Genomic DNA, 19835 nt, shown 5'->3' with positions numbered 1-19835 from the left:
AATACTTTATCCCTCATTTTCACTGTCCTTTCAAATTTATCCCCTTCCCAAATATCTTCCCTCCCAAATAACTGGCTCACCAAATGTGCCCACCTCAAATATTTTGCTGCCCCCAACATTGCTGTGAACCCCACTCCCTGGGCCAGAGGGAAAAGAGTGGAAAAGTGTGGAGCTGGAAAAGCACAGCGGGTCAGGCCAGAACCGTCGACTCTCCTGGCTGACCCACTGTGCTCCCCCAGCTCCACACTTTGTAACTGTGACTTTCCAGCATCTGCAGCCCTCACTTTCTCACGCAAGTGAATGAGTCTGGGTTGACTGACTGGCCTGTGGCTGTTTTAATACACAGCAAGATCCCAGTCCCAGAATTATAGAATGCTTGTAACACAGATGGAGTCCTTTCTGCCCATTACCCCCCTCCCCCATTAAATGATCCTGGTCCTGTTTAGGATCCTCAGGATTGTCCCCTGAATGGCCTCACTGCCTATCCTTTCTGTGGAGACCTCTTCTCCATGTTGTGGTTCTGTTCGCTGAGCTGGGAATTTGTGTTGCAGATGTTACGTCCCCTGTCTCGGTGACATCCTCAGTGCTTGGCAGCCTCCTGTGAAGCGCTTCTGTGATGTTTCCTCCGGCATTTAGAGTGATTTGTATTTGCCGCTTCTGGTTGTCAGTTCCAGCTGTCCGCTGCAGTGGCCAGTATATTGGGTCCAATAAATCGGCCATTGCAGCGGACTGCTGGAACTGATAACCAGAAACGGTAGACACAAACTCCTATAAATGCCGGGGGGAACCAATACAGAAGTACGACACAGGAGGCTCCCAATCACTGAGGATGTCACCGAGACAGGGGATGAAAGGTCTATAACACAAATTCCCAGCTTGGCGAACAGAACCACAACAATGAGCACACGAGCTACAAATCTTCCCACAAAATTTGAACACCTCTTCTCCATCCTGCCTCAGACTTTGCGTCTCATGTTGTCTCTCCCTCAATCTCTCTCTCTCTCTCACAGCAGCCCCTCCTTTCTCCACCAACCCCAAAACCCCATCAAATAGTCCCCCCTCTCTGGCTGTCCCACTCGCTCCTTGTCTCCCAATCACCCCCTTCTCATGTAGACCAACAGCACCTGGGCTGGAGGACATGGTGCAGAAACTAACACACCTTTTGACTGATTGCTGTCATGCACAGAAAGGTCCCACTCTGCAACCATTCCCCAGCCACACACACTGTCCTTCTCCCTCCATATGTGTCCTTCTTCCTCTCCATGTTTCTCACTGCCCATCTCTCTCTGTTTCCCCACTTCCTCCATCCCGACTCTCTCCGTTTCTCTCTTTCTCTTTTTGACGCCCTCCCCTTCCATTGTGCTTGATTTCAGATTCAATGAGAAAAATACTTTTATGTCCCTTACACTAACCCCCTCTCCACAGTCGGGGTAACATTCGGGAGAGACCAGGAAAAGGTTGATCCCCGCATTAACTTTCCACATCCAGCGACACAGAGACAAACTCTTCCCAATGTCCCTTCCCCAGTCACTGGGACAGAGCAGAGAGGTCCAGGGAGAAAGAGGAAGAGAAACTACAAGAGAGAAAGAGAGATGAGTAGACAGAGAGTGAGAGGGAGGGAGAGAACACGAGAAAGATATGCAGGTAGAGGGTGGAAGAGAATTTAAAACAACTGAAAAAGAGTAGGAGAGAGGGAAACAGAGAAAGGGAGAGAGAAAGAATAAAACCCCAGGAAGAGAAATACAATGTCAGACAGATAAAAGGGGGAAAAGGGGAGGCAAAGACAGGGAGTGAAGTTCAGAAAGACAGCAAGAGAGAAATACCAGGGGGAGATATAGGACAGGGAGAGAGAGACGAGTTGCAGCAGCAGCGTAGACCTGAGAGAGTGGAGGGTGGAGGAGGGCTGCTGCGATGCAATGAGAACGATTTACAGACAAGAAAGGCAAGATCCCACAGAGCTGAGAGAAAGATGCAGAGAGAGATGAGCAAGTTGTTGGTTTTGTGGAAGATTGAATGATTAAGCATTCCTGAAAAACATGATGGGGTGACAAAGGGGCAGAGTGTTGGAGGAAGGGAATCTGCAGGGAAATGTCAACAGGGCAGAGATATGAAGGATGTTGTGAGATAAGGATAGAAGGAAAAATGTGGGAGAGACAGCTGGGAACACAGAAATATACATAAGAGCTCTCATGGGAGTGGGAAGCAGTGAGATCGGTAGGATCAGACTGTGCAGCTGCCCTCTCTCGCATGTTGCACCTTTGTCTCTCCTCAGTGTAGACCGCGCATCTTGTGGTAAAATTCCCACGTGTGTGTGTGTGCATACGTGCGTGCGTGCGTGCGTGCGTGTGTGTGTGTGTGTGTGTTCACTCTCTCTGGTTCCAGCTCCTGTTTGATGATTCCGTATAGCAATATAATTTGATTCTCTGTCTCTGTACTGTCCGGGTTTCAGTTCCCAAATCAAATGCAAAATCATTCACGATCCTATTTTATGGTACAGCAGGCTCGAGGGGCTCAATGGTCCCCTTCTGTTCCTATTTTGGATGGTCTTATGTTCTTAACACTACCTCCCAGCTCTTGGCCCCCACACTGGAGGTTATGACTCCACAAGGGATTGATCTGTAAAGTGCTACACTCTTCCGTGAGTCTCGGAGGGAACCAACATGATTTCGATTGGAGTAGAGCCTCTCAGTATGATGTAAAATCTCCCCGAGATTCCCCTCAGTCTCTCACTGTAAGGTGAAGCAGGCCAGTCTCGGGGAAGCAAACAACAGGCCAGGTGTGCTCTGTCCTCCAGCTCCATTTCAGAAGGACACATGGGAGGGGCTTGTTTCCTTCATCAGCTTCCCGTGCTTTCCCTTCTGGGTTAGAGTGGGGGCCGAATGGCCTTGCTCCTGGCTCCTATTGAGGTGCAGGCTGGCTATGATTGGGTTATACAGGGCATGCCCTTGGAGTGAAGTCAGTTAGCTCAGTTGGCTGCACAGTTGGTTTATAATGCAGAGTAAAACCAATAGCGTGTGTTCAATTCCTACACCAGCTGGGGTTACCCTGAAGGACTCTCCTTCCCAACCTCTCCCCTCAGCTAGGGCATAGTGACCCTCTGATTAAAACACCACTAGGCACCACTCTCTAATGCGAAGCTGTCCCATGCTCTGCTAATACTATCGTGATATTACATTTGTTTTGTACCTGGAGCACTGTCTGCAGGACTAGTCACTGCATTGCCAGAGGGATGTTAGTGTGTGGGGAAGGTTAACTGGATGAATTCCCACTGGAATGAACAGCACTTTCTTTCCTCCAGTTAATTCACTCTTGCAGCCTTTGTGTCATTGGAGACAAATGGACCATTTCACCTGAAACAGCAGCTGGATTTTATATTCATAAGCACCCAATAAGGTTGGCTAGTTTACACACACACACACACTCCTTCAAACACACACAGACACACTCTCACACACACATACACAAAGGACCCCGCCACACACAGGCTCTCACACACACAGACACAGGCTCCCTCAAACACAAACACAGACACACTCTCACACACACATACACACAGGCACAACTCTCTGACACACAAAGACACACAAGCACACACTATATCTCTCACACACATACATGCACAGACATACGCTCCCTCAAATACACACACAGACACACTCTCTCACACATACACTCAGCCACACACTCTCTCACACAGACACACACTCTCTGTCTCACACACATAGACACTCTCTCATGCACACACAGACACAGTCTCTCTCTCATTTACACACACACTCTCACGTGCACACACTCATTCTCTCACACACCCACTCACTCTCACGCACACAGATACTCTCTCTCACGCACACACAGTCTCTGTCTCACACACACTCACAGACACTCTCTCTCACACACAGACTGTCTGTCTCTCACACACACAGACATTCTCTCTCACACACATACACACAGACGGACACACAGACACACGATCCCTCAAACACACACAGATACACTCTCTCTCACACACATTAACACACAGTTACTCTCTCTCATACACACATACACACGCAGACACACGCTCCTTCAAACACACATAGACACACTGTCACACACATAGACACTCTCTCTCATGCACACACAGACACACTCTCTCTCTCACAGACACACTCTTTCTCATTTACACACACACTCTCACACATACGCTCTCATTCTCTCACACACCCACTCACTCTCACGCACACAGACAAACTCTCTCTCACACACAGACATTCTCTGTCTCTCACACACTCACAGACACTCTCTCTCACAGACACACACTCTGTCTCTCTCACACACAGACATTCTGTCTCACACACATACACACAGACCGACACACAGACACACGATCCCTCAAACACACACAGACACACTCTCTCTCGCACACACATAAACACACAGTTACACTCACACACACACATACACACGCAGACACACGCTCCCGCAAACACACATAGACACAATCTCTCACACACCCATATGGACATACACTCTCTCTCACACACACACTGGCACACACTCTCTCTCACACACCGATGCTATCTCTCACACACACATACAGACAGACACACTCTCTCTCACACACAGACACACTCTCTCTCACACACACTCACTCACACACATGCACACAGAGACACACTCTCACGTGAACATGCACTTTCTCTCTCACACGCATATACAGAGATACACATGCATTCACACTTTCACACACACATACACATGCAGACACATGCTCCATTAAATATGCATAGACACACTCTCTCACACACATGGACACACACACACTCTCTCACACACACTGACACACACACTCACTCTCACACACACATGCACACAGACACACAGTCCCTCACACACACATACACACTCTTTCTCACACAAGACACAGTCATACACACACAATCATACAGACACATACGCATTTAGACACATACACATACACAGACACAGAGACACACACACACACATAGGCACACAGACACATTCTCTCACACACATATACACACAGACACAGTCTCTCTCACACACAGACACACTCTCTAACACACACCCTCACTCACTCACATTCACACAGAGACACACACACCCTCAAACACACACACAGCCACACACTCTCACGTGAACATGCACTTTCTCTCTCACGCACGTATACAGACGCACAGAGATACACATGCATCCACACTTTCACACACACAAACACGTGCAGTCTCTCTCTCTCACTCTCAAACACACACACACAGCCACACACACACACACACACACACACACACACACACACACACACATGGTTGAGGTATTGCTGGAGAAATGATTTCTCCAAGGACTGAACCGTGATCTCGCATGATGACTGCTCCAGGGGGACAGACAGCAGCTACAGATGACTTGTTTGATCTTCCTGTGCACCATCTCTTGCATCGAGAGCATTAGTCTGTTTGGGTTCCTGCTTTTCTAAAACGTCTCCGAGCAACAAGTGACAATAGATTTTTGAAAGGATTCCCCCAAACCATGTTTCAGACACATGCTGCTGTTATTTTTCACGGATTGTTTAAAATAATCTGACTATTCTGAAATGGGGAGAGGCTTCCATTTACAATTACGACACCAGAGTGCCTCGGGGACCTGAGGAAATGATCAGGAAATTGCATCTGTTCCTTTCTATGCTCTGCACTCTGTACCATCAGGTAGTGCTCCCTTAAAACCACAAATAGTTCTCCCTGAATACCCCAGACAGATCTCCCACGATACCTCAGAAAGTGCTCCATGAATGCCCCAGATAGTTCGCCCTCAGTACCTCAGAATGTGCTCCCTCAATACCTCAGACACTGCACCCTCAATACCTCAGAAAGCGCTCCCTGAATAGCCCAGATATTTCTCCCTCAGTACCTCACAAAGTGCTCCCTCAATGCCTCAGAAAGTGCTCCCGGAATACCCCAGATAGTTCTCCCGCAGTACCTCAGATAATGCTCCCTCAATACCTCAGAAACTGCTCCCTCAGTACCTCAGATAGTGCTCCCCAATACCTCAGACAGTTCCCCCTCAGTACCTCAGATAGTGCTCCTTCAATACCTAAGAAAGTACTCCCTCAGTATCTCAGATAATGCTCCCTCAGTACCTCAGAAAGTGCTCCCTCAATACCTCAGAAAGTGCTTGCTCAATACCTCAGAAAGTGCTCCCTCAGGACCTCAGATAGTTCTGCGTCAATCCCTCAGAAAGTGCTTCCTCAATAACACAGATATTTCTCCCTCAATATCTCAGATAGTTTTCCCTCAGAAGCTCAGAAGGTTCTCCCTCAAGATCTCAGATAGTGCACCCTAAATGCTTCTGAAGGTGCTTCCTCAATCCCTCAGAAACTGCTCCCTCATTACCTCAGATAGTTCTCACTGAACACCTCAGATAATGCTCCCACAGTACCACAGAAAGTACTCCCCCAGTACCTCAGAAAGTGCTCCCACAATATCTCAGAAAGTGCTCCCTCAATATCTCAGATAGTTCTCCCTTAGTACCTCACAAAGTGCTCCCTCAATACCTCAGAAAGTGCTCCCTCAGTACCTCAGAAAGTGGCCCCTGAACAGCTCACATAGTTCTCCCTCAGTACATCAGATAATGCTCCCTCAGTACCTCAGAAAGTGCTCCCTCAATACCTCAGAAAGTGCTCCTTCTGTACCTCAGAACGTGCTCCCGCAATACGTAAGACATTGCGCCCCCAGTACCTCAGAAAGTGTTCCCTCAGTACCTCAGATAGTTCTCCCTCAAAACCTCAAATAGGCCTCCCTCAGTACCTCCGAAAGTGCTCCCTTAGTACCTCAGACAGTGCTCCCTCAATGCCTCAGAAACTGCTCCCGCAATACCTCAGAACGTGCTCCCTCAATACCTCAGAAAGTGCTCCCTCAGTAGCTCAGAGTGCTCCCTCAGTACCTCAGAAACCGCTCCCTCAATACCTCAGATAGATCTTGCTGAGTACCTCAGATAATGCTCCCATAGAACCACAGAAGTGCTCCCGCAATACCTCAGAAAGTGCACCCTCAATACCTCAGAAAGTGCTCCCTCAATAACTCAGATAGTTCTAACTTAGTACCTCAGAATGTGCTCCCTCAGCACCTGAGAAAGTTTTCCCTCAGTACCTCAGAAAGTGCTCCCTCAGTACCTTAGACAGTGCTCCCTCAATACGTCAGAAAGTGCTCCCTCAGTACCTCAGAAAGTGCTCACTCAGTACCTCGGATAGTGCTCCCTCTGTACCTCAGACAGTTCTCCCTCAGTTCTTCAGAAAGAGCTCCCTCACTATCTCAGAAACTGCTCCCTCATTACCTCAGATAGTGCTCCCTTATTACCTCAGACCGTAGCTCCCTCAATACCTCAGAACGTGCTCCCACAATACCTCAGTAAGTGCTCCCTCAATCCCTCAGATAGTGCTCCCTCAATGCCTCAGAAAGTGCTCTCTGAATACCACAGACAGTTTTCCCTCAGTACCTCAGATATTGATCCCTCAATACCTCAGAAACTGCTCTATCAGTACCTCAGATAGTGCTCCCCCAATACCTCAGACAGTTCCCCCTCAATACCTCAGAAAGAGCTCCCTCAGTACTTCAGATAATGCTCCCTCAGTATCTCAGAAAATCGCTCCCTGAATGCCTCAGAAAGTGCTCGTTCAATACCTCAGAAAGTGCTCCCTCAGTACCTCAGAAAGTGCTCCCTCAATAGCACAGATTATTCTCCCTCAATATCTCAGATAGTTCTCCCTCAATATCTCAGATATTTCTCCCTCAATATCTCAGATAGATCTCACTGAATATCTCAGACAGTTTTCCCTCAGAAGCTCAGAAGTGTCTCCCTCAAGACCTCAGATAGTGCACCCAAAATACCTCTGAAAGTGCTCCCTCAATCCCCCAGAAAATGCTCCCTCAATACCTCAGATAGTTATCCCTCAGTACCTCAGATAATGCTCCCACAATACCAAAGAAAGTGCTCCCCCAATACCTCAGAAAGTGCTCCCTCAATATCTCAGAAAGTGCCCCCTCAATAGCTCAGAAAGTGCCCCCTCAACAGCTCACATAGTTCTCACTCATTACATTAGATAATGCTCCCTCAGTACCTCAGAAAGTGCTCCCTCAGTGCCTCAGAAAGTGCTCCCTCAGTACCTCGGAAAGTGCTCCCTCAGTACCTCAGAAAGTGCCCCCTGAACAGCTCACATAGTTCTCACTCATTACATTAGATAATGCTCCCTCAGTACCTCAGAAAGTGCTCCCTCAATACGTCAGACAGTGCTCCCTCAATACGTCAGAAAGTGCTCCTTCAGTACACCAGAACGCACTCCCGCAAGACCTAAGACATTGCTCCCCCAGTACATCAGAAAGTGCTCCCTCAGTGCCTCAGATAGTTCTCCCTCAAAACCTCAAATAGGCCTCCCTCAGTACCTCAGAAAGTGCTTCCTCAGTCACTCAGACAGTGCTCCCTCAAAACCACAGAAAGTGCTCCCTCAGTACCTCAGACAGTGCTCCCTAAATGCCTCCGAAAGTGCTCCCGCAATACCTCAGAAAGTGCTCCCTCAATACCTCAGAAAGTGCTCCCTCAGTACCTCAGAAAGTGCTCCCTCAGTACGTCAGAAAACGCTCCCTCAATACCTCAGATAGATCTCCCTCACTACCACAGATAATGCTCCCTCAGAACCACAGAAGTGCTCCCCCAATACCTCAGAAAGTGCTCCCTCAGTACCTCAGAATGTGCTCCCTCAGTACCTTAGACAGTGCTCCCTCAATACATCAGAAACTGCTCACTCAATACCTCAGAAAGTGCTCCTGCAATACCCAAGAAATTGCTCACCCAGTACCTTAGAAAGTGCTCCCTCAGTACCTCAGACAGTTCTCCCTCAAAACCTCATATAGGTCTCCCTCAGTACCTCAGAAAGTGCTGCCTCAGTACCTCAGACAGTGCTCCCTCAGTACCTAAAACAGTACTCACTCAGTACCTCAGAATGTGCTCACACAATACCTCAGAAAATGCTCCCTCAATATTTCAGATAGTTCCCTCTCAATATCTCAGATCGTGCTCCCTGAATACCACTGAAAGTTCTTCCTCATTACCTCAGAAAGTGCTCCCTCTGAACCTCAGAAAGTGCTCCCTCAGTACCTCAGATCGTGCTCCCTCTGTACGTCAGACAGTTCTCCCTCAGTACTTCAGAAAGTGCTCCCTCAATATCTCAGAAATTGCTCCCTCAGTACCTCAGACAGTGCTTCCTAAATACAACAGAAAGTGCTCCCTCGGTACCTCAGACAGTGCTCCCTAAGTACCTAAAACAGTGCTCAAACAGTACCTCAGAATGTGCTCACTCAATACCTCAGAAATTGCTCCCTCAATATTTCAGATAGTTCTCTCTCAATACCTCAGATTGTGCTCCCTCAATACCCCAGAATGTGCTCCCTCAGTACCTCAGACTGTGCTCCTTCAGTACCTAAAACAGTGCTCACTCAGTACCTCAGAATGTGCTCACACAATACCTCAGAAAATGCTCCCTCAATATTTCAGATAGATCTCTCTCAATACCTCAGATAGTGCTCCCTGAATACCACTGAAAGTTATTCCTCAATACCTCAGAAGGTGTTCCCTCTGTACCTCAGAAAGTGCTCCCTCAGTATCTCAGATCGTGCTCCCCCTGTACGTCAGACATTTCTCCCTCAGTACCTCAGAAAGTGCTCCCTCAATATATCAGAAATTGCTCCCTCAGTACCTCTGACAGTGCTCTCTCAATACCTCAGACAGTATCTCCCTCAGTACCTCCGAAAGTGCTCCCACAATACCTCAGAAAGTGCTTCTTCAATATCTCAGATAGTGCTCCCTCAGTACCTCAGAAAGTGCTCCTTCAATACCTGAGAGAGTGCTCCCTCAATACCTCAGAAAGTGCTCCCTCAATACCTCAGAAAGTGCTCCCTCAATACCTCAGAATGTGCTCCCTAAATAACTCTGAAAGTGCTCCGTCAATACATCAGGAAGTGCTCCCTCAAGATATCAGATGGTTCTCCACCAGTACCTCAGAAAGTGCTCTCAGTGCCTCAGAAAGTGCTCCCTCAGTACCTCAGAATGTGCTCCCTCAATATCTCAGAAAGTGCTCCCTCAGTACCTCAGACAGGGCTCCCTCAATATTTCAGAAAGGACTCCCTTAGTACCTCTGAAAGTGCTCCCTAATTAACTCTGAAAGTGCTCCGTCAATACATCAGGAAGTGCTCCCTCTAGATATCAGATGGTTCTCCACCAGTACCTCAGAAAGTGCTCTCAGTGCCTCAGATAGTGCACCCTCAATACCTCAGAAAGTGCTCCATCAGAACCTCAGAAAGTGCTCCCTCAGTACCTCAGATAGTTCTCCCTCGGTACCTCAGAAAGTGCTCCCTCAATATCTCAGAAAGTGCTCCCTCAGGACTTCAGACAGGGCTCCCTCAATATTTCAGAAAGGACTCCCTTAGTACCTCTGAAAGTGCTCCCTCAATATGTCAGAAAATTCTCTCTCAGTATGTCAGAAAGTGCTCCCACAATGTCATAGAATTTTCCCCCACTACCTCAGGTAGTGGTCCCGAAATACCTCTGAAGGTGCTCCCTCACTACCTCAGAAAGTGGACGCTCAATACCAGAGATAGTTCTCCCTCAGTACCTAAGAAAGTGCTCACTCAGTACCTCAGAACATGCACCCTCAATACTTCAGAAAGTGCACCCTCAATAACTCAAATAGTTATCCCTCAGTACCTCAGAAAGTACTCCTTCAGTATCTCTGAAAGTGCTCCCTCAATACCTCAGACACTTCTCTCTGAGTACCTCAGGAGGTGCTCCCCCAGTACCTCAGAAAGTGCTCCCACAATATCATAGAAAGTGCCCCCAGTACCTCAGGTAGTGCTCCCTAAATACCTCCGAAAGTGCTCCGTCACCACCACAGAAAGTGGACGCTCAATACCTCAGATAGTTCTCCCTCAGTACCTCAGAAATTGCTCACGCAGTACCTCAGAACATGCACCCTCAATTCTTCAGAAAGTGCACCCTCAACACCTCAAATAGCTGTCCCTCAGTACCTCAGAAAGTGCTCTCTCAGTACCTCAGAAAGTGCTCCCTCAGTACCTCAGACAGTGCTCCCGTCGTACCTCAGATACTGCTCCCTCAATACCTCAGAAAGTGCTCCCTCAGGACCTCACATAGTGCTCCCACAGTACCACAGAGTTTGCTCCCTCAATAAGTGCACCAGCAATTGCTCAGGTAGTGCTCCCTCAGTACCACAGAAAGTGCGCCCTCAGTACCTCAGAAAGTGCTCCCCCAGTTCCTCAGAAAGTGCTCCCTCAATATTTCAGAAGGTGCACCCTTAGTACCTCAGAAACGGCTCCCTCAATAACTCAGAAAGTGCTCTCTCAGTACCGAAGATAGTGCTCCCTCAATACATCAGAAAGTGCTCCCTCAGTACCTCAGAAAGTGCTCCCTCGGTACCTCAGACAATGTTCCCTCAATACCTCTGAAAGTGCTCCCTCAATACCTCAGAATTTGCTCCCTCAAGAGGTGCACACAAAATAGCTCAGATAGTGGTCCCTCAGTACCTCCGAAAGTGCACGCTCAGTACCTCAGAAAGTGCTCCCTCAGTAACTCAGACAGTGCTCCCTCAATATTTCAGAATGTGCTACCTCAGTACCTCAGAAAGTGCTCCCTCAATACCTAAGACATTGCTCCCCCAGTACCTCATAAAGTCCTCCCTCAGTGCCACAGATAGTTCTCCCTCAAAACCACAAATAGTCCTCCCTCAGCACCTCAGAAAGTTCTTCCTTAGTCACTCAGACAGTGCTCCCTCAAAACCACAGAAAGTGCTCCCTCAGTACCTCAGACAGTGCTCCCTAAATGCCTCAGAAAGTGCGCCCGGAATACCTCAGAAAGTGCTCCCTCAATACCTCAGAAAGTTCTCCCCCAGTACCTCAGAAAGTGCTCCCTCAGTACGTCAGGAAACGCTCCCTCAATACCTCAGATAGATCTCCCTCAGTACCACAGATAATGCTCCCTCAGAACCAGAGAAGTGCTCCCCCAATACCTCAGAAAGTGCTCCCAGAGTATCGCAGATAGTGCTCCCTCAGTACCTCAGAAAGTGCTCCCTCAATATCTCAGAATGTGCTTACTCAGTACCTCAGAAAGTGCCCGCTCATTGCCTATGAATATGCACCCTCAATACCTCAGGGAGTGAATCCCTCAATAGCTCAGATAGTTCTCTCTCAGTTCTTCAGAAAATGCTCCATTAATTTCTCAGAAATTTGCCCCCTCTGTACCTCAGCATGTGCCCCCTAAATAATTCTGAAAAAGCTCCCTCAATACCTCAGAAAGTGCTCCCTCAATACCTCAGATAGTTCTTCCTCAGCACCGCAGAAAGTGCCCCGTCAGTACCTCACAAAGTGCACCCTCAGTACCTCAGAACGTGCTCACTCAAAACCTCACAAAGTGCTCCTTCAGTACCTCAGAAAGTTTTACCTCAATGCCTCTGAAAATGCTCCATCAATACCGAAGAAAATGCTCCCCGTGTACCCCTGACAGTGCTCCCTCAATATTTCAGATAGTTCTCCCTCAGTACATCAGATAATGCTCCCTCAATTCCTCAGATAGTGCTCCCTCAATATCTCAGATAGTTCTCCCTCAATACCTCAGATAGTGCTCCCTCAATGCCTCTGAAAGTGCTACCTCAATACATCAGAAAGTGCTCCCTCAATAGCTCAAATATTTTACCTCAGTACCTCAGATAATGTTCCCTCAATTCCTCAGATAGTGCACCCTCAATACCTCAGAAAGTGCTCCATCAGAACCTCAGAAAGTGCTCCCTCAGTACCTCAGGTAGTTCTCCCTTGGTACCTCAGAAAGTGCTCCCTCAATATCTCAGAAAGAGCGCCCTCAGTACCTCAGACAGGGCTCCCTCAATATTTCAGAAAGTACTCCCTTAGTACCTCTGAAAGTGCTCCCACAATATGTCAGAAACTTCTCTCTCAGTATGTCAGAAAGTGCTCCCACAATATCATAGAATTTTCCCCCAGTACCTCAGGTAGTGCTCCCGAAATACCTCTGAAAGTGCTCCCTCACTACCTCAGGAAGTGGACGCTCAATACCTCAGATAGTTCTCCCTCAGTACCTAAGAAAGTGCTCACTCAGTACCTCAGAACATGCACCCTCAATACTTCAGAAAGTGCACCCTCAATAACTCAAATAGTTATCCCTCAGTACCTCAGAAAGTACTCCTTCAGTATCTCTGAAAGTGCTCCCTCAATACATCAGAAACTTCTCTCTCAGTACCTCAGGAGGTGCTCCCTCAGTACCTCAGAAAGTGCTCCCACAATATCATAGAAAGTGCCCCCAGTACCTCAGGTAGTGCTCCCTTAATTCCTCCGAAAGTGCTCCGTCACGACCACAGAAAGTGGAAGCTCAATACCTCAGATAGTACCCCCTCAGTACCTCAGAGATTGCTTACTTAGTACCTCAGAACATGCACCCTCAATTCTTCAGAAAGTGCACCCTCAACACCTCAAATAGTTATCCCTCAGTACCTCAGAAAGTGCTCCCACAATATCATAGAAAGTGCTCCCTCAATACCTCAGACAGTGCTCACTCAATACCTCAGAAAGTGCTCCCTCAGTACCTCTGAATGTGCTCCCTCAATTCCTCAGAAAGTGCTCCCTCAATACCTCAGATAGTTTTCCCTCAGTACCTCAGAACATGCACCCTCAATTCTTCAGAAAGTGCACCCTCAACACCTCAAATAGTTATCCCTCAGTACCTCAGAAAGTGCTCTCTCAGTACCTCAGAAAGTGCTCCCTCAATACCTCAGACAGTGCTCACTCAATACCTCAGAAAGTGCTCCCTCAGTATCTCTGAATGTGCTCCCTCAATTCCTCAGAAAGTGCTCCCTCAATACCTCAGATAGTTTTCCCTCAGTACCTCAGAAACTGCTCCCTCAATACCTCAGAAAGTGCTCCCTCAGAACCTCACATAGTGCTCCCACAGTACCACAGAATTTGCTCTCTCAATAAGTGCACCAGCAATTGCTCAGGTAGTGCTCCCTCAGTACCACAGAAAGTGCGCCCTCAGTACATCAGAAAGTGCTCCCTCAGTTCCTCAGAAAGTGCTCCCTCAATATTTCAGAAGGTGCAACCTTAGTACCTCAGAAAGGGCTACCTCAATAACTCAGAATGTGCTCTCTCAGTACCTCAGATAGTGCTCCCTCAATACATCAGAAAGTGCTCCCTCTGTACCTCAGAAAGTGCTCCCTCAATATTTCGGAAAGCGCTCCCTCAGCACCTCAGAAAGTGCTCCCACAATAACTCAGAAACTGCTCTCTCAGTACCTCAGATAGTGCTCCCTCAATACATCAGAAAGTGCTCCCTCAGTACCTCAGAAAGTGCTTTGTCAATACCTCAGACAGTGCTCCCTCAATAGCTCAGATAGTTCTCTCTCAGTTCTTTGGATAATGCTCAATCCATTTCTCAGAAATATAGTTCCTCCGTACCTCAGAAAGTGGACGCTCAATACCTCAGATAGTTCTCTCTCAGTATCTCAGAAGGTGCTCCCCCAGTACGTCAGAAAGTGCTCCCACAATATCATAGAAAGTGCCCCCAGTACCTCAGGTCGTGCTCCCTAAATACCTCTGAAAGTGCTCCCTCACGACCTCAGAAAGTGGACGCTCAATACCTCAGATAGTTCTCCCTCAGTACCTCAGAAAGTGCTCACTCAGTACCTCAGAACAAGCACGCTCAATACTTAAGAAAGTGCACCCTCAATAACTCAAATAGTTATCCCTCAGTACCTCAGAAAGTACTCCTTCAGTACCTCTGAAAGTGCTCCCTCAATACCTCAGAAAGTGCTCACTCAGTACCTCAGAACAAGCACACTCAATACTTCAGAAAGTGCACACTCAATAACTCAAATAGTTATCCCTCAGTACCTCAGAAAGTACTCCTTCAGTACCTCTGAAAGTGCTCCCTCAATACCTCAGAAACTTCTCTCTCAGTACAACAGAAGGTGCTCCCTCAGTACCTCAGAAAGTGCTCCCACGATATCATAGAAAGTGCCCCCAGTACCTCAGGTAGTGCTCCCTAAATACCTCTGAAAGTGCTCCCTCACGACCTCAGAAAGTGGACTCTCAATACCTCAAAAAATTCTCCCTCAGTACCTCAGAAATTGCTCACTCAGTACCTCAGAACATGCACCCTCAATACTTCAGAAAGTGCACACTCAATACCTCAAATAGTTATCCCTCAGTACTTCAGAAATTACTCACTCCGTACCTCAGACAGTGCTCCCGAAGTACCTCAGATACTGCTCCCCCAATACATCAGAAAGACCTCCCTCAGTACCTCAGAAAGTGCTCCCTCAGTACCTCTGAATGTGCTCCCTTAATATCTCAGATAGTTTTCCCTCAGTACCTCAGAAACTGCTCCCTCTATACCTCAGGATGTGCTCCCTCAGTACCTCAGAAAGTGCCCCCAATGCCTCTGAAAGTGCTCCCTCAATACCTCAGAAAGTGCTCCCTCAGAACCTCACATAGTGCTCCCACAGTACCGCAGAAATTGCTCCCTCAATATCTCAGATAGTGCTCCCTCAATACTGCAGACAGTGCTCCCTCAGAGCCACAGATATTTCTCCATCAGGACCCCTGCATGTGCTACCTCAATACCTCCTTAAGTGCTCTCTCAATATTTCAGATAGTTCTCCCTCAATACCTCAGATATTGCTCCCATAATACCTCTGAAAGTGCTCCCATAATACCTCAGAATTTGCTCCCTCAATAAGTGCACCCGCAACAGCTCTGATAGTGCTCCCTCAGCACCACAGAAAGTGCGCCCTCAGTACCTCAGAAAGTGCTCCCTCAGTAGCTCAGAAAGTGCTCCCTCAATATTTCAGAAAGTGCTCTCTCAGTACCTCAGATAGTGCGCCCTCAATAACTCAGAAAGTGCTCCCTCAGTACCTCAGAAAGTGCTCCCTTGGTACCTCAGACAGTGCTCCCTCAATATTTAAGAAAGCGCTCCCCCAGTACCTCAGAATGTGCTCCCCAATAACTCAGAAAGTGCTCTCTCAGTACCTCAGATAGTGTCCCTCAATACATCAGAAAGTGCTCCCTCTGTACCTCAGAAAGTGCTCCCTCAATATTTCGGAAAGCACTCCCTCAGCACCTCAGAAAGTGCTCCCACAATAACTCAGAAATTGCTCTCTCAGTACCTCAGATAGTGCTCCCTCAATACATCAGAAAGTGCTCCCTCAGTACCTCAGAAAGTGCTTTCTCAATACCTCAGACAGTGCACCCTCAATTGCTCAGATATTTCGCTCTCAGTTCTTCGGATAATGTTACATTAATTTCTCAGAAATGTGGTCCCTCAGTACCTCAGAAAGTGCTCCCGAAATACATCTGGAAACGCTCCCTCAATACCTCAGAAAGTGCTCCCTCAATACCTCAGATAGTTCTCCCTCAGTACCTCAGAACGTGCCCCATCAGTACCTCACAAAGTGCTCCCTCAGTACCTCAGAACGTACTCACTCAATACCTCAGAAATTACTCCTTCAGTATCTCAGAAAGTGTTCCCTCAATGCCTCTGAAAGGGCTCCCTCAATACCGAAGACAGTGCTCCCCCTGTACCTCTGACAGTGCTCCCTCAATATTTCACATAGTTCTTCCTCAGTACATCAGATAATACTCCCTCAATTCCGCAGATAGTGCTCCCTCAATATCTCAGATATTTCTCTCTCAAACCTCAGAAAATACTTTCTCATTACCTCAGATAGTTCTCCCTCAGGACCTCAGGTAGTTCTCCCTAAATACCTTAGAAAGTGCTCCCTCAATATTTCAGATAGTTCTCCCTCAATTCCTCAGATAGTGCTCCATCAATGCCTCTGAAAGTGCTACCTCAATACCTCAGAAATTGCTCCCTCAATAGCTCAAATATTTTTCCCAAAGTACCTCAGATAAACTCCCCTCAGTTCCTCAGATAGTGCACCCTCAATACCTCAGAAAGTGCTCCATCAGAAACTCAGAAAGTGCTCCCTCAGTACCTCAGATCGTTCTCCCTCAGTACCTCAGAAAGTGCAAACTCAATGTCTCAGAAAGTGCTCCCTCAGTACCTCAGATAGCGCTCCCTCAATATTTCAGAAAGTACTCCCTCAGTACCTCTGAAAGTGCTACCGCAATACCTCAGAAACCTCTCTCTCAGTACCTCAGAAGGTGCTCCCTCAGCTCCCACTATAGCATAGAATTTGCCCCCAGTACCTCAGGTAGTGCTCCCTAAATACCTCTGAAAGTGCTCCTCACGACCTCAGGAAGTGGACGCTTAATACCTCAGATAGTTCTCCCTCAGTACCTTAGAAATTGCTCACTCAGTACCTCAGAACATGCACACTCAATACTTCAGAAAGTGCACCCTCAATACCTCAAATAGTTATCCCTCAGTACCTCAGAAAGTGCTCTCTCAGTACCTCAGAAAGTGCTTCCTCAGTACCTCAGACAGTCCTTCCTCAGTACCTCAGATACTGCTCCCTCAATAAATCAGAAAGAGCTCCCTCAGTACCTCAGAATGTGCTCCCTCATTACCTCAGACAGAGCTCCCTCAATACCTCTGAATGTGCTCCCTCAATATCTCAGAAATTGCTCCCTCAATACCTCAGATAGTTTTCCCTCAGTACCTCAGAAACTGCTCCATCTATAACTCAAGAAGTGCTCCCTCAGTACCTCAGACAGTGCTCCCCAATTCCTCTGAAAGTGCTCCCTCAATACTTCAGAATTTGCTCCCTCAATAATTGCACCCGAAATAGCTCAGATCGTGCTCCCTCAGTCCCTCAGAAAGCACGACCTCAGTACCTCAGACAGTGCTCCCTCTATATTTCAGAAAGTGCTCTCTCAGTACCTCAGAAGGTGCTCCCTCAATAACTCAGTAAGTGCTCTCTCAGGACCTCAGATAGTGCTCCTTCAATACATCAGAAAGTGCTCCCTCAGTACCTCAGAAAGTGCTCCCTGAATACCTTAGACAGTGCTCCTGAATACCTCAGAAAGTGCTCCCTCAATACCTATGAAAGTGCTCCTTCAATATCTCAGAATGTGCTCCCTCAAGAAGTGCACCCAAAATAGCTCAGATAGTGCTCCCGCAGTACCTCAGAAATTGCGCGCACAGTACCTCAGAAAGTGCTCCCTCAGTAACTCAGACAGTGCTCCCTCAATATTTCAGAATGTGCTCCCTCAGCAGCTCAGAAAGTGCTCCCTCAATACCAAAGACATTGCTCCCCCAGTACTTCAGAAAGTGCTCCCTCAGTGCCTCAGATACTTCTCCCTCAAAACCTCAAATAGTCCTCCCTCAGTACCTCAGAAAGTTCTTCCTCAGTCACTCAGACAGTGCTTCCTCAAAGCCACAGAAAGTGCTCCCTCAGTACTTCAGACAGTGTTCCGTAAATGCCTCAGAAAGTGCTCCCGCAATACCTCAGAAAGTGCTCCCTCAATACCTCAGAAAGTGCTCCCCAGTACCTCAGAAAGTGCTCCCTCAGTACGTCAGAAAACGCTCCCTCAATACCTCAGATAGATCTCCCTCAGTACCACAGAAAATGCTCCCTCAGAAACACAGACGTGCTCCCCAATACCTCAGAAAGTGCTCCCAGAGTACCGCAGAAAGTGCTCCCTCAGTACCTCAGAAAGTGCTCCCTCAATATCTCAGAATGTGCTCACTCAGTACCTCAGAATGTGCCCGCTCATTGCCTATGAAAATGCACCCACAATACCTCAGGGAGTGAATCCCTCAATAGCTCAGATAGTTCTCTCTCAGTTCTTCAGATAATGCTCCATTAATTTCTCAGAAATTTGCTCCCTCTGTACCTCAGAATGTGCTCCCTAAATATCTCTGAAAAAGCTCCCTCAATACCTCAGATAGTGCACCCTCAATACCTCAGAAAGTGCTCCATCAGAACCTCAGAAAGTGCTCCCTCAGTACCTCAGATAGTTCTCCCTCGGTACCTCAGAAAGTGCTCCCTCAATCTCTCAGAAAGTGCTCCCTCAATATCTCAGAAAGTGCTCGCTCAATATCTCAGAAAGTGCTCCCTCAGTACCTCAGACAGTGCTCCCTCAATATTTCAGAAAGTGCTCCCTCAGTATCTCAGAAACTTCTCTCTCAGTATCTCAGAAGGTGCTCCCTCACTACCTCAGAAAGTGCTCCCACAATATCATAGAAAGTGCCCCCAGTACCTCAGGTAGTGCTCCCTAAATACCTCTGAAAGTGCTCCCTCACAACCTAAGAAAGTGGACGCTCAATTCCTCAGATAGTTCTACCTCAGTACCTCAGAAATTGCTCACTCAGTACCTCGGAACAAGCACCCCAATACTTCAGAACGTGCACCCTCAATAACTCAAATAGTTATCCCTCAGTACCTCTGAAAGTGCTCCCTCAATACCTCAGATAGTTCTCTCTCAGTATCTCAGAAGGTGCTCCCTCAGTACCTCAGAAAGTGCTCCCACAATATCATAGAAAGTGCCCCCAGTACCTCAGGTAGTGCTCCCTAAATACCTCTGAAAGTGCTCCCTCACGACCTCAGAAAGTGGACGCTCAATACCTCAGATAGTTCTCCCTCAGTACCTCAGAAAGTGCTCACTCAGTACCTCAGAACAAGCACACTCAATACTTCAGAAAGTGCACCCTCAATAACTCAAATAGTTATCCCTCAGTACCTCAGAAAGTACTCCTTCAGTACCTCTGAAAGTGCTCCCTCAATACCTCAGAAACTTCTCTCTCAGTACAACAGAAGGTGCTCCCTCAATATCTCAGAAGGTGCTCCCACAATATCATAGAAAGTGCCCCCAGTAC

This window comes from Chiloscyllium punctatum, chromosome 16, assembly GCF_047496795.1.
Source record: "Chiloscyllium punctatum isolate Juve2018m chromosome 16, sChiPun1.3, whole genome shotgun sequence".
Lineage (NCBI taxonomy): Eukaryota > Metazoa > Chordata > Chondrichthyes > Orectolobiformes > Hemiscylliidae > Chiloscyllium > Chiloscyllium punctatum.
The sequence above is the reverse complement of the archived record's forward strand: the minus strand, read 5'-3'. Positions refer to the sequence as shown.